Source organism: Nuphar pumila, chromosome 5 (genome assembly GCF_984573655.1).
Source record: "Nuphar pumila chromosome 5, dmNupPumi1.hap1.1, whole genome shotgun sequence".
In the NCBI taxonomy this organism is placed as follows: domain Eukaryota; kingdom Viridiplantae; phylum Streptophyta; class Magnoliopsida; order Nymphaeales; family Nymphaeaceae; genus Nuphar; species Nuphar pumila.
In genome coordinates, this window is record NC_143253.1 from 40,716,280 (window position 1) to 40,730,828 (window position 14,549).

Below are 14,549 nucleotides of genomic sequence, written 5' to 3' on the forward strand. Positions count from 1 at the left end.
TTAAATTTGCATTTTTTTTTGTTACGTAGGCAGAGCGCCTTCTGTATAAGAAGATTCAGAACTCACTCGTCGTCTTCCTCAGAGTTGGAGATTGCAGAGCTCAGCAAAAATCGTAAGATTTTTGAGGATTTTTAGTGTTTCGTGAGTCAGATTTTTTTTTCTGGCGTTAATTTTGAGTTTAACAGAGAATTTGAGTTATTTTTCTTTTTTGTTACGTAGGCAGAGTGCCTTCTGTATCAGATATCGCGCTTCATCGTCCTCAAAGTTGGAAGTTGCAAAGCTCAACAAAAATCGGTATGATTTTTGGGGATTTTATACTGTCTCGTGAGGCAGATTTCCTTTTTTGGCATTTTTTTTTAATTTAGCAGAGAAATTGCGTTATTTTTTTCGTTGTTGAGCTCTGCGTGGAGGCCGGGCCTGGTGACGCTGATGCTTACGCCTTTGAAGCGAAGCACGTCTCGATGTGAGGCGCACGCTTCACCCATGTGAAGCATGCGCTTCAAGACGGGTGAAGCGTGCGCTTCAAGACTCAAACACTTCACTACAACGCCTCAGTACCTTCAGCATGCGCTTCGCCTTTGAAGCGTACGCTTCAGGTACTGAGGCGTTCGCCTCTCACAACACTGCATATAAGTAGAGTACCAGCATCACTTTCTAAATCCACATCAAGACCATTGTTGAGTATAATGGTCAACAACTCTACTGAAGGGTTTTGTTTTAATAGTGAGGTTACGTATTTCACAATCCTGAGAAATTGGCTTTGTTGTAAGAAAAAGACTTGCATAAAAGCATTACACAGAAAAAAAAAGATTACTCCATTTTATCATCAATATCATGAAGGGAGTCCAAGTCACCCGCATTATTTAAAATTCATACATGTACATAATTCATATACTTCCAATATCCAAAACAACAATCAATTCTATTGCTAAAAAGACAAGTACACAAAGAATGTAAATGAACTTTCCAAAAAAAACACATCCTTCAAACAAACTTTGTTTACATCTCATTACACATGTTTCAGCCTATAAGTGCACTTGCATCTAAGAGTAAGAAGCATCTAATACAATTAATTGAACTTGGAAGTTTTTAATCTTTTTGTCCAGCTTTTAATTGTTTTAGCCTATAGATAATAAAATAAATAAGCAGATATTCTTCAAGATATAACATCAACTTTCTTTAGTTATAATCTATGCAAGCTGAAGCATACACAATCAAGTATGTGCCAAAGAAAGATTCTAGCTTGCGAAGTGCACATTTTTCAAGATGCCATCTTCAAGTGAAGAAAATAGATTATGTATGCCCAACAGAAACAAAGAAAATAAGGTCCAGAACCCAGCACCCATAGATCATGGCATAGGAGTTCAAGTGTAGCACAATAGGTAATCTAAAGCTGTATAGAGCACTAAGCTGAAATTTGTAGGAACTATCTGGACAAATCAAAGAAGAGAAATCATACTTGTATCATGTAGATGATTGTTGGGTCATCTGACTCCAATTGTGATCCTCGAAGTGACAATAGAACTTCCATAACCTAGTACAACATGAACAATAAAGATAGAATGTATCACAAATTTATCTGATATTGAAAAATGGGCATAGCGAACATAACATATGCAAATGAACTTTATACTCTGCATGTGTGCATGTGTGCTCGTATTCATGTGTATGCATGTTTTTGCAGGCGAAGCCTGTCAAACTCGGGGGAAACTGGGCTTGCGCCCAACATCTCTGTGTGAGCATTGTTTTCTCAGCTGGAGCCTGTCAGGCTCAGGGGAAAACCAAGCCTGAGCCCAAACATCTCTCTCATATCATTGCCATCTTCATAGTCACCATCATCATTGTCATGATGTATTGCCCCATCTACACGGGGTTAACCATATGACTCCAACTGGATGCAAAACTATACTTCATTATGAACATATGTTTATTTAGGTACAAGCTCGCCCCTTCCTATTAAATCCAACAGGAGAAACCATATATTAACACACCAAATGCAGAGATGAATCTTTTTCTTTCCTAAGATACGAAGCAGTTACATTTTTACCTGTTTAGCATCATCTCTCAATCTCTCTTTGCCGACAGCCATTCCAACCAGACTAATGCGTTCCATAGATTTGCCACGAAGCATCCGGATAGACTTGTCAGTTGCATTGACAACAATAGCCTTAAGATATGGCATAACCGCATCATAGTATTTTTTAAAGTGCTCCTGTGCACAAATCAAGAATGTCATATATACGCATGAAAGATGTCATAGGAATAGCAGTAATCCAAAATATCACAAGTACCCTTGCCCAACATATTTACACAATTACCTAAGAAGAATCTACAACTGATTCCAACACTGTCAATGCACCCTCTTTAACCATTTGCTTCCCATTCTGGATCCATGCATTAAAAGAAGTATAACCACTTAAACCACATCTGATTAGCATACATGAAGATGGAAGGTGAAGCAAATCAACTACTAAACAAACATACATCTCAAAACCAATAACGTGAATTACCTGCAGAAGGACAAACCATTTGCTAACAATGCCATCCAAGTAGGGTGTTAAAATTTCAGGTGTACAGTTCTCACTGAAGTTAAGAACAACAGAGGCTGTATGTGCCTGCAGAATAAAAGGCACAGAAAACCTTAAACCCAAGTCGTCAATCTTCTTTAATAAGTCCACAGAGCAGCAATGGAGGTGATGGCATATATACACAAATAAATATTCTAAAACCCGTACATCTAGAGGACTAAGCTATATTGATTCATATGTATCAACATTATTAAGTATTTACTTATGGACCTTGTGCTATTAACATAGAGAACTAAAGAGGTGTGACAACCAGAAGAATGCATATAGCTTTTGCATGAAGCCTTCCTGGAGTCTTAGTTTCTTCAGCATTTCACCGGTTAGGAAATAACATGAGTTATAAAGAGTCGCTCCAGACTTAGTTTCTTCAGCATTTCACAGGTTAGGAAAAAACTTGAGTTATAAAGAGTCTCCAGACTTCACATGATACTCAGGAAACAGTTGCCAACGAAACCCTTGTTTTTGTTTTCAAAATCCAGGAGGGATCCACAATAGGTCGTAGTGGCTTCACAAGATTCGTAATGGTGATCTCTACTTGATATTGAAGCCTTAGTTGGAAACATAACCATGGTTTAATTAACTTGCATAGTTAATTATAATTTAGCATGGTAATTAGCGACCAACTTAATTTATTCACAATAAATTAATAACTATATTAAATTGCTAATTAATTAAAATTCTTAATTTAATTATCAATTAGCCATTAATTGTCAGCAGTACCTAAGTAAAACCCTGAACTTAAGAATTTAACACTAATCATTCACGCATGTCAATTAAACAGGGAAAATAAAATTTTCTTATACTGAACACACCAATTCCTTTTTAAAATTCCTCAAATTTTGTGGGTCTTATAGTCCCACTTATGGGTCAAGTTTCCATTATTCAAATGAAATTTCAAACCCAAAATCAATTCTAAATTGAAATTCAATCCAAATTGAAATTCAAATCCAGATTGAAATTAAATCACAAATTGAAATTCAAATCAAATTGATATTCAACTCAATTTGAAATTCAAATTAAATTTCAAGTTAAATTCAAACTAAATTTGAAATATAAATTTCATCTTTATTTATCAAAAGATTATGAAAAATTCTTAAGTGTTGCATCATTCTCCCTTAAAAGAATTTTATCCTCGAAATTCAATACAAGGACTACTCGAACAAACTGAGGTATTTTTCCAACATGCTAGCCTCAGGCTTCCATGTACATTCCTCCATACCATGATGTTTTTAGTGCACCTTGATGAGAGAAATAGCCTTAGATCTCAACACTTATTTCCTTCGGTCCATAATCTCCACTAGTTTTTCCTCTATAGTCAAGTTTTCTTGAATATTCACATCCTCATATTGAATGACATGTGACGGATCATGGATGCATTTTCTCAACAAAGATACATGGAAGACATTGTGAATCTGTGTGTACTGAAGAAGTAGCACCACACGGTATGTTGCTTCGCCAATCCATTTTAGGATTTCAAAAAAATCATGCTAACAATAAAATAGCAAGTCAATTTAATGTGCATTCATTCATGCTAAGATTTGCAACAGTACAATAAATTATGCACATGCATGAACATTTACAAAATGCATGAACTTACCGTTTAAGTGTTGTGAGTCCTTCATGCATGAGTAATTTCATATCTTCAATTATCATTTTCTTGTTTAAATGATGCATTCAATGTTATATCTACATACAATTCACATTCTTGTTTCACTTATCAATATATGTATATGCATACAACACAGACACTCTTAGTATGGAGGTATATCCCAAGTTTGTATTTTTAAGCAATTGTGTCTTATTAACCCGCATGATGCTCCAATTGTTTCTACTTCAGAGAGAAAATTATAATTTTTAAAGAGAGATCTCAACCTCTTGCAACCTAATATATCTTTAACTTCAAAAGTGTGTTCTCTATGATGTTGGTCTACATAGCTCTTATGCTGACTCTGAGCTATACTCAACCTATCTTATATCATCTGCACCGCTGAGTATAATGTTGTAGTACAATTGGTGAATCTACAGCTCGCTTGCCAACTTCATCCGAATACACAGGTGATCGACAAGGCCTTTTGTATAGATCCTCATAAGAAGTCATCTCAATTGTAGTGTGATAACTATTGTTATAAGAAAATTTTGAAACTACCACATGCTTGTCCTAATCACCCTTCTAATCCAGAACTCAGGCTTGTAACATATCCTCTAGGGTTTGTGTTGTTCTTTTTGATTGACCATCAGTTTGAGGATAAAAAGTTATACTAAACTTCAACTTCATACCCAAGGCTTGATGCAACTATCCTCAAAATTGAGAGGTAAAACGAGGATCACAGTCAGATATGATCAAGACTGGAAATCCGTGCAGTCAAACTATCTCCCTGGTATATAGGTTGGTCAAACTCTCAAGGGTTTGATTAATTTGAATAGGCAGAAAATGTGTCAATTTGGTGAGTCTATCGACTATAACCGAGATAGCATCATGTTGCCGACGGGTTCTGGGTAAACCCACTGCAAAATTTATGGTAATATCCTCCCATCTCTACTATGCGATCTCCATTTGCTGCAATATTTTGCCATGGACTCTCTCTTAGCCTTCTTCGAAATCGTCTTCTGTATGATAGGTTTGGATCTATATCTGCCCTTCCAATTTTACCCGATCAAAACATTCTTTTTCATATCTATGAACGATATAATCTCACAGCATTGTTTACAGGGATTTCACATTTGTTTGTCTCTTCTTTCGATCGTGATTATTATCATTTATTGATCCATTTGTTTTACACAAATTTGCAAATAGATCACGATATTGGTTTTATTTCTTCTCTTGTTAGAGATGTTGAAATTGATTTTGATTACAAACTTCTTGGAAAGATTCTGAATGTTTCATCTTCTAGCACTCTTTTTAATTCAATTGAACTTGAGGATGAAAAGATTTTCGACCAAATACTACTTCTAGGCGCCCCTCATTGTCCTCCTTTCAAAAATACAAACCTTTAACCTTGCGCCCAAATTGCAGGAAAATTCTTGCTCACAATGTTCTTCCAAAGACAGGATCTTTTGATTATTTTTCTACTACTCTATATGTCTTATTTAGAAATATATATGTAAACTGGGCACACGTCTTCTTTACTACTTTATGGAAGCAAAAACCTTTTCTTCCATATGGCTTAATCCTTACTCGAATCTTTAAATATTTCAAAGTGCCTATGGATACTGAAAAGTCTGTTACTCAAAAAGAAATCTTTGATGAAACTGTTCTTAAACGCATGAAACTTTCCTATCTAGTACCTTCATTCTCTGGATCTCCTATATTTTCTGAACTATCTCTATTTCCTATATTGCCTCCATCTCAAGGCAAAAGGAAGAGATTCTCTATTGGAAAAGATGATGATGAAATTCTAAAATGCATTTAAACCTTGGAACTTCAACAACATACATTTCGTGAAGATGTCACTCAACAACTTTCATCTATACAGTCTGATATATCTGAAATCAAGGTGATGCTCAAACAACACTTATCTTGAATTTTGTTTATTGATATTGCTTTGATAACATTTTTTTTTGTAATATTTTGAACTTGTATGTGCATTTTGTTTATGCTATGACTCCACCTACTCCTTTTGATCATGACAAAAGGGGAGAAGAACAACAATATATGATATATGGGGAGAAGAAAAACAATATGCATGTGCATAATGTGTGATATATGGCAATCAATATGCATATGTGATATATATGCTAATGTCTTGTGTTTTGACAGCATATTGATAAGGGGAGTAAATTCTCTATCTGTTTATCAATGTTCTATCTGTGACTAGTTTGCCATCATAAAAAAAGGGGAGATTGTTAAGACAAGGAAGCTGTACACGATACTTCAAGTACAAGATTTTGATGATGAACAAGTGGAATAACTGAATTTCAGTTAAGGAAATAAAGCAAGATGACAAGAATTGAAGAATTTGTTGAAGAATCTGTGAAGACAAGTGTGTGAATGTAAATTTCTTTAAAAGTCTTAGATTCTTGTAAGAGCCTTCATTTGATTGCATATCTCACTTACATTTCACCTAAAAATACTTAGAAAAAACTTTACTAAAAGAACCCTTAACAAAAATCATTTTAGAAAGCTCTTTACTCACATTTTCAGGTTTATCAGTCGACCAATAGACTCATCAGTCGACTAACTTTTTTGCGCTAGTTTTCAAAGGAAAACGCCAACTTTCTTATTAGTCGAGCGGACAAAATGTTTAATTTCTAAGAAATTTAGCAGAGTCAACTGAATTTTTTTTTCAGTCTAGTGATGATTTTCATCAGTCGACTAACTTTTCTTTAGTCAACTAAGTTTCAAAAACCAAAATTTAAATTTGTTAGGCTAGACACAGTAGTCGATTGACTTTAACTATCAGTATGCTAATATTTGAGTTCAGTTGAGTAATAATTATTCCAGTCGACTAATATAGTTGTTTTCTAAAACTTTCAGAAGTTGTGTTCTTTTATTTTTTAAATGTTTTTTACTGTTCAAAAACTTCTGTTTGACACCCCTTTGTACCACCAACGTCTTGAATTCTTTAGCTATAAATAAGAATGAGATCTACACTCAAAATCATCAAGAGAAATATCAAATTCTTTGTTTTTCACTCCTATTCATTCAAGTATTCATTTTCTCACTCACTGATTATTTTCACTATAGTTTTTCACTCCAATTATTTTTGTGAGTTAGTGAAATTGTGAGTTGAGTATTTCAGTAACCTTAGAAGCCTATTTCACTCCATTTGCATTCATAAGAAAGACTTGTAGGTGATTTGTAAGTTGATCATTTTTTTTTCTTTAAAAAGAAAAAAGGTCCCCTTGGTTTAAAGGAGGTGTTTGCTTTCAGCAGGGTTGTTACTGAAAGTGAGACCGATTTTGGTCTATTTAAACTTGTGGTGACACAAGTATGATAGTGAAAATCTCAAGCGGGTTTTGCTTGGGGACTGGATATAGGTCTGAAAGACCGAAATAGGATAAAATTCTTGTGCTCTTTGTGTGTGATTGCTTTGCAAGATTCAAATTCCTTCAAATTTCAAAGACGAAGTTTAAAAGCACTATTCACGCCCCCCTCTAGTGCTAGTTGCATCAATCCTACAGAACTTTCAGAGTCATGAACATACCAGTTCAGCTAGTGACCCATCTGTGTCCGCTATGGCAGGACAGGTGGTCTTGTTTCTATTGAGACATGTGGTTAGTCTCACCCAAGCTTCATTTCCCCTTTTCAGGTACTCATAGGAAGGTGAGCCTCGAGGATGATGAATGTTGAGGACTCGAATACCCTTGAAGCTGATTCTTGACTCTTCTATTTCTCTTACCACAGTTGTATTTTAGATTGTTTTATATATTAGGTTGATTGTGTATTTTGACCCTTGTGTTCTTTTTGTATTGTTATCCCATGTTGGTTATATTTTTGTAAATAGTATTGGATGATCACCAAGTTTTTATTTAGGTGAACATTGAATTTAGAAATGTTGGATTTTGTAAATAGCCTATACTTTATTAAACTTTGTCTGAAACCTTGAAAATTCAATGAATGAAATTGTTTTATATTTTTCACTATGCAAAGAATTCTCTTATTATGGATGAGATCTTTACCATTTAGTTGGTTTCAAAAGAAAACCCTTTTGAATAATATTTCTTCTGATGTGTTTTAAAATAGCCAAATCTTTTTATACATTAAAAAAAACTTGCCCAATTTTTTAGACCATCAAAATTTTGTTATCATAACAAAGTTTCCATAATAGTCCTAGATCAGATCCAGAAGTTTGAGATCCTGCCGACCGCCTTATCCTATTGAGTGGGTAGTAGCTCTTAAGTAGGGATGTCTTGTAATGATTGTTTGTTTAAGTTATATGCATAGAATTTTGTGCTTATATGTATTTGATGGGTAGCTAGTTAGCTTGGTAATAATTAGATTTTATTTTTGTATTTTTAAATGTTGAGGTACCATGGTGACTAGGTGAGCCAGAGAGACTTTGTTATGGAGACCCTTACTACTTTGACTCAGACCATGCAGGCATAGACTTCATAGGGGGTATCATATAAAAAGTTTATGGATCTGAATCCCCTAGAATTTATAGAAAAGTCAGACCTAAAGAAAGTTGAGAACTAGATTAAGGAGATTGAGAACATGTACATAATTTTTAGAGTGTCTGATGACAAGAGAACATTGTTCAGGACTTACAAATTGATAGAGGATACAACCAAGTGGTAGGAGACCATGAAGCAGATCAGGTTCAAAGTCATTGTCATGATCCCGTGGGGAAAGTTTAGATCGATATTCTTGGACCAATATTTTCTTGAGTTTGTCAGGGATAAGAAAGTTTAAGAATTTTTTTACTTAGAGCAAGGCAGTTTGACTCTGGTAGAGTATTTGAGCAGATTTCAACACCTAGAAAGGTATTTTTTGAATACCTTCCTGACTGAGAAGGCATGAGTGCTCGGATTTACTAAAGGACTCATAGATAGGCTTCACAGAGGTTTTGGGAGGATGATCACAGACAATGTTAGAGGTGATTGAGGCAGTGAGCTTCTTGGATGAGGACTAGAGGTCCTCTAAGAAGGTTCCGACTAAGGAAGATCAACCATCTTCATCAAGATATTAGAAGGATAAGTCCTTTAAGAAGTCGTTTCATAAGAAGAATCAACAAAAGCAAGATCAGAGGCCAGCCCCATACTAAAAATATGTGTTGGCAGCAACAGAGGCAGACTGTTGGCTAGTGTAGGAGATGTTAGAGAGATCACAGGGGTCAACCTTGTCCCCGTGAGACTAAAGCGTGTTTACAGTGTAGTTAGAAGGGCCATTGTAATGGCCTAACAGATTTCAACCCAAAAATACCAGAAACAAAAAAAAAATCAAAGCTAACATATTGTTGATTATCTTTTTCTTTTCTAATATATAATAATGCAATGGTCTCACCAATGAACACGTTCTAACTATACCAAGTACTAGACGGCATGCCTGAGCACGAGCGCATCTTATCCTCTTAGTACCATATCTAGTACAGAACCACCGTTAACAAATTTGATTAAACCATTACATAGAAGAAATTATTAATTTAAGTATTTTATCATTGGCATTGCCTTGACCGAAATAAGCTCTAAGGAGTCAGTTTGTGCATGCACCAACATTTAATAGTTCCTTAGAATAAAGTTTGAGAATAAAGAGTCTAAATGACAAAATCCTGAAGTTATTATTTATGTAAACAAACACAGCAGAAAATATTGATTTTTAAATCAATTTAATAAGATAGATTTTTTGTTAAACCTCCCATACACATTATATTTTAAAAACATTGTCATTCAATCACCCATAAGAGAAATTAATTAGAATATGAAATAGTTCTATTAAATATTAAACATTCAAATCGTTGTTCAAAGATAGACAAATATCGAATTCAAATAAGACAAGTAGTTCCTAGGATCTTGAAAACATTAGCCCTCACAGCCTCCTCCAACATCCTGCACTCGCTCCACAAATCGCATATTACCTGGAAAATATTTTATTTTAAAAGCATGAGACTTTGAAGAGTCTTAGTAAGATTCACACAACTAATGCAAGATATAATACATAAAGCCTGCATAATATGCATCAATCACCAAAAACTGTATTCAATATCTAATAGGCAGATAAATAATTTTGCAGGAAGTTCACGCATTCATGATTCTAAAAATATACACAAGCATGATATAACAATTTCCAACATACATAACTGTATTCTAAATGAAATCAAGACAATCAATAATATGCATGAATCTACATAATCATATGAACATAAATAAAAGTGCAGAAAGATAAAGTGAGCAAGTATTTTATGTTCCACTTGATTACCAAAATCCTATCGGGTATGTATAGGACCACTACGAAAAAGACTAGACTACTCAGATGTTTATTATGCTATGTATTTTAATTTTTTGAGTAGTTGACTGAGTCATCTCTCTCAGAAACTGAGTCAGGTTGTGAGAAGTAGCAGCATGCTCAAAGAGAATCTACTCGAGGGTATGGCTTCGTGCCACAACGATGATCATGGTCACTCACTTCTGTAGAAGTCCTAGGGACGTGCCTACCTAGGATATAAGAGACAGATCTAGTCTCCCTAAATTCTCTAGGTTGGAGGACCGTTGTTGCTGCTCACGACATAATAAGAAAGAAAAGGCCCAAAGAGTTTTATATTGCCTACCCTCTCTAAGATAGGCCACCATTCATTGTGGTTCAACATACCTTGGTAAAGGCATACCCGAAAATCCAGCTAAGGGTTATCTTATTAATTATGGCATCGGTAAATATATTGATCATTTAGGCTAGTGCATTGCCATCTCATTGTTCCTTCTTTAGAACCATACATTATTATTTTATCGAGCACCCAAGTGCCCATGCAACCCTATGGAATTTATATCATCTTGCATGCATTTTATAAATACTACATCTCAAGGCATAACATGCATTCTCATAAGCAATAAATCATGTCAACCTACTATTCAACAATTTAATCATGTAGTATCATATAATTTCAATATTTAGAAATAAGCATGCATCATTATTACAAATATGAATCAATATGTGAACCACAGTTCTAAATCATTATCAAATTATTTAGGCCTTGTGGCTAGAGTAGCCTTAAACGTACAACTAAAACATGTTTTGCTAAATCACCAAGCAACCAACATGTTCGTATTCACCCTTTTACATGCTTTGCAAATACAATCATGTTCATGCTCAATTTATTTTGAAAATAAATGCATTTAAGTTGTCATAAATGAATTTACTCATAAATCTCAAATACAATTTGTGTAGGAGCCTATTTCTCATAAACAGGGCATTCTTACACCACAACCATACCAATTGCGATCGAACTTACCTCTATCACTATCATAAATATTTATATCTGATCTAATATAATTCAAAACTGAATTTATAAAAAGTTTAAAGAAAACATCAAAACATAATTAAAGTCACAAACCCGACTTTCCAGATAAAAGCTTTCATAAACCCTCACTGAGCAAATTGACACAACTCTAATTAATGGCTTGATTTTATAGTACTCAAATCATATTAGATCTAATTAAAATATCCATGATAACAGATTGAATCAATGAATCCACTACAACTAACCCGTAACCAAAAACACAAAAGTCGATTTCCCCAATCTAGGCCCCCATATGCCCAAATCGGAAAGGCTTATATATTTTTAATTATGTTCAATTATAGCCATGCTTAATCAATATAAATACGCATAACTTAAATCAGTTCATGTTTTACATAACTTGAAAAAATCACATTTCAACAACATATGCATTTGGAAGAATCAAAATTCAAGAAAGAGCATAAAACCCTAAATCAATTTCTGAGAAATTGAGGCTTTGATTCTCTCAAACACAAACCATTACATCTTCATTAAGTCAAGCATGAATTTAGATATTAAACAAGTTAAACATGCTGAACATAATCATATAAATAGAAATACACTTTTTTGGAATCAACCAAAATAATTAATTTATAAGACAATCACGATTTGGTAATATATTTCAATTACAACTTGCATAAATTCTAAATTTAGATTTTTCTAAATATTTAGCCATTTGTTTATGATTCAATAGGGTCTATTAACACTGATAATACATAGTATATATTAGAAAAAAATAAAACCACAAGATCCAAACACGATACTAAATAATCACAAGCACATGTCATCAGGGAAATTCGAAACTCTGATGACTCATTTTTACAAAATCTGTCAGAATTAACAAATCACATATAAAATCATCATATTTTTACTATGGCTGTTTATACCTGTCAAAAATACAACCAATAAGCTGATCTCAAAAATAATGAGCATAAAAATAATTACAAATCTTTACGAAACCCTATTCTGATAGAGTTTCAATCCAGAATCTATAAACTGCAAAAATTTTAACAGATTAATATTTTTTTTAGAATTTATATAAAACTTTTTTGACAAAACCCTTTTTACACAGTCTCTTATTATATGTTAGACTTCACCCAATTTTTTTATAAAATATTCAGAGTAGTTTCGCTTGGGCATTTATACCTTTCATTAGAGTTAGGTCAAAACAGTCTTGTAACCAAAGCCAGAAACTGGAGCTCTGTTAGAATGGATGTTTCTTCCTCAATATGAATCCAAATCAGGTAAAACAATATTCAAAAATCAAGATCGAGATGTGTAGATTAACTTAGTATTTTTATTTAGATTTTTTTGACTGATATTCAAAGAGATATCAATTTATTTCTGAAACTGGTTGGAATAACTTTTCAGACATCTCAAACTTAGATTTCTTAGAAAATGTTTTTGTTAAAAATCTTCTTGAGACCATAAAACCTTTAAAATCTTAATATTTTAGATTTAATCAAATACAATATGGGTTAACTTATGAATATCACCAACAATAATCAAGTTATGACTAAATCTAACATGAACCAACTAAGAAACCCTATATAGACATGGTTTTTAAAATTGTTTTTATGAAAAACTCATGATTCATCTTTGGCAAATCCAAGCAACACTTTCTTCATAAAGGAAAACATGTATAACAGGTCCAGACATATAAATATACTTCTGAAAATAAATATAATTCATATATGCATGCTTAATGTACGTAAATCTTACTTGAAAAATTGATAGATCCTTAAGACAAAGAAGAAATTGGGTAGTCCAATCTCTACACCACCACAACCACCAAAGTTTGTGTAGGTTTAATGGTTGCACACATTACTCCAGACCTCCTAGACATTTTTAGGAGAAGAGGAAGAAGAACAACCAAAAGGGAAAAGAAGAGAGAGAGATTATGAAAATGAGAGGGGGTATATATAGCCTTCTCCACAAGCCCTAACCCATTTGATATAGGACTCTCCTCTCCAAAATCGTGTGCAGGAGGAGAGGAGTCCTTTCTAGAAAAAAAAATTATCTTCTAGACTCCATACTTTCTAGTTATTTGATTTTTTCCAAATTTTATTTAATTAGGATTATAGGTTTGGCTATTCAGCAACTAACCATTAACAATTCTAAATAATATTAACTCTTTAAGAGGTGTGGGATGTTCCACCCTCTTTAATCCCTTAATTAGTGATTTAAATAAAAATTTTAATTAAAAATCTTAATTATCATATTTATTTATTTATTTATTTATCTGAATTAAAACTAGATATTATATAGACTCCTGGATCCAAATGTGGGTCCACATAGGATGTCCCCTATAAGGGTCCAATCCCTAACCATTAGATCCAATTAATATTAAAAATTGGATCCAATCCAAATAACTCTCCAGATCTATATTAGATCCAAATGCTAATTTTAGATCCAAAACTGAAGTCTAACCACTCTACTCGCTTAGTCTTCATACTTTAGCTTTTTCAATTATTCTTGAAATGTGCTTCATAACTTGAGATTAAAGTTCATAATTAATCGAAATCAAGAAAATCAAGAATTCATAATTATAGTCATAAATGCACCAACAATTCATCATTTATTCATTTTATTATCAAGAAAAAATCTCAGGTTTTACAGCCACTTTATCATATTTTGTCCACAAAGGTTGACTCAACCTCAACCATTACAACAGAGGCTGATGTCATTATAGATTCAGTAGTCACATCAACCCCAGCCAGTATAGTAGTAGAGAAGGACCGCGGGCCGAGTGTACTTAGCTACAATTGATGAGGCGGATACCAGCCATCAGGTTATGGAAGGTACTCTAGATATTGTCAATTTCTTAACACGTGTTTTGATTGATTCCGACTCGACACATTCTTTTGTGTCAAAGAAGTTTGTTCAACTATTGGAGGTTTTGGCAGTTGAGATGGATAGTTGTGTGGCAATAGCCACACCTTTGAGATTGAAGATGTATTGCATGTTATATCTTCTGAGAGTTGTCATTTTGATCAGAGGGTCAGTGTTTTATGCTAACATCATCCTTCTAGAGATG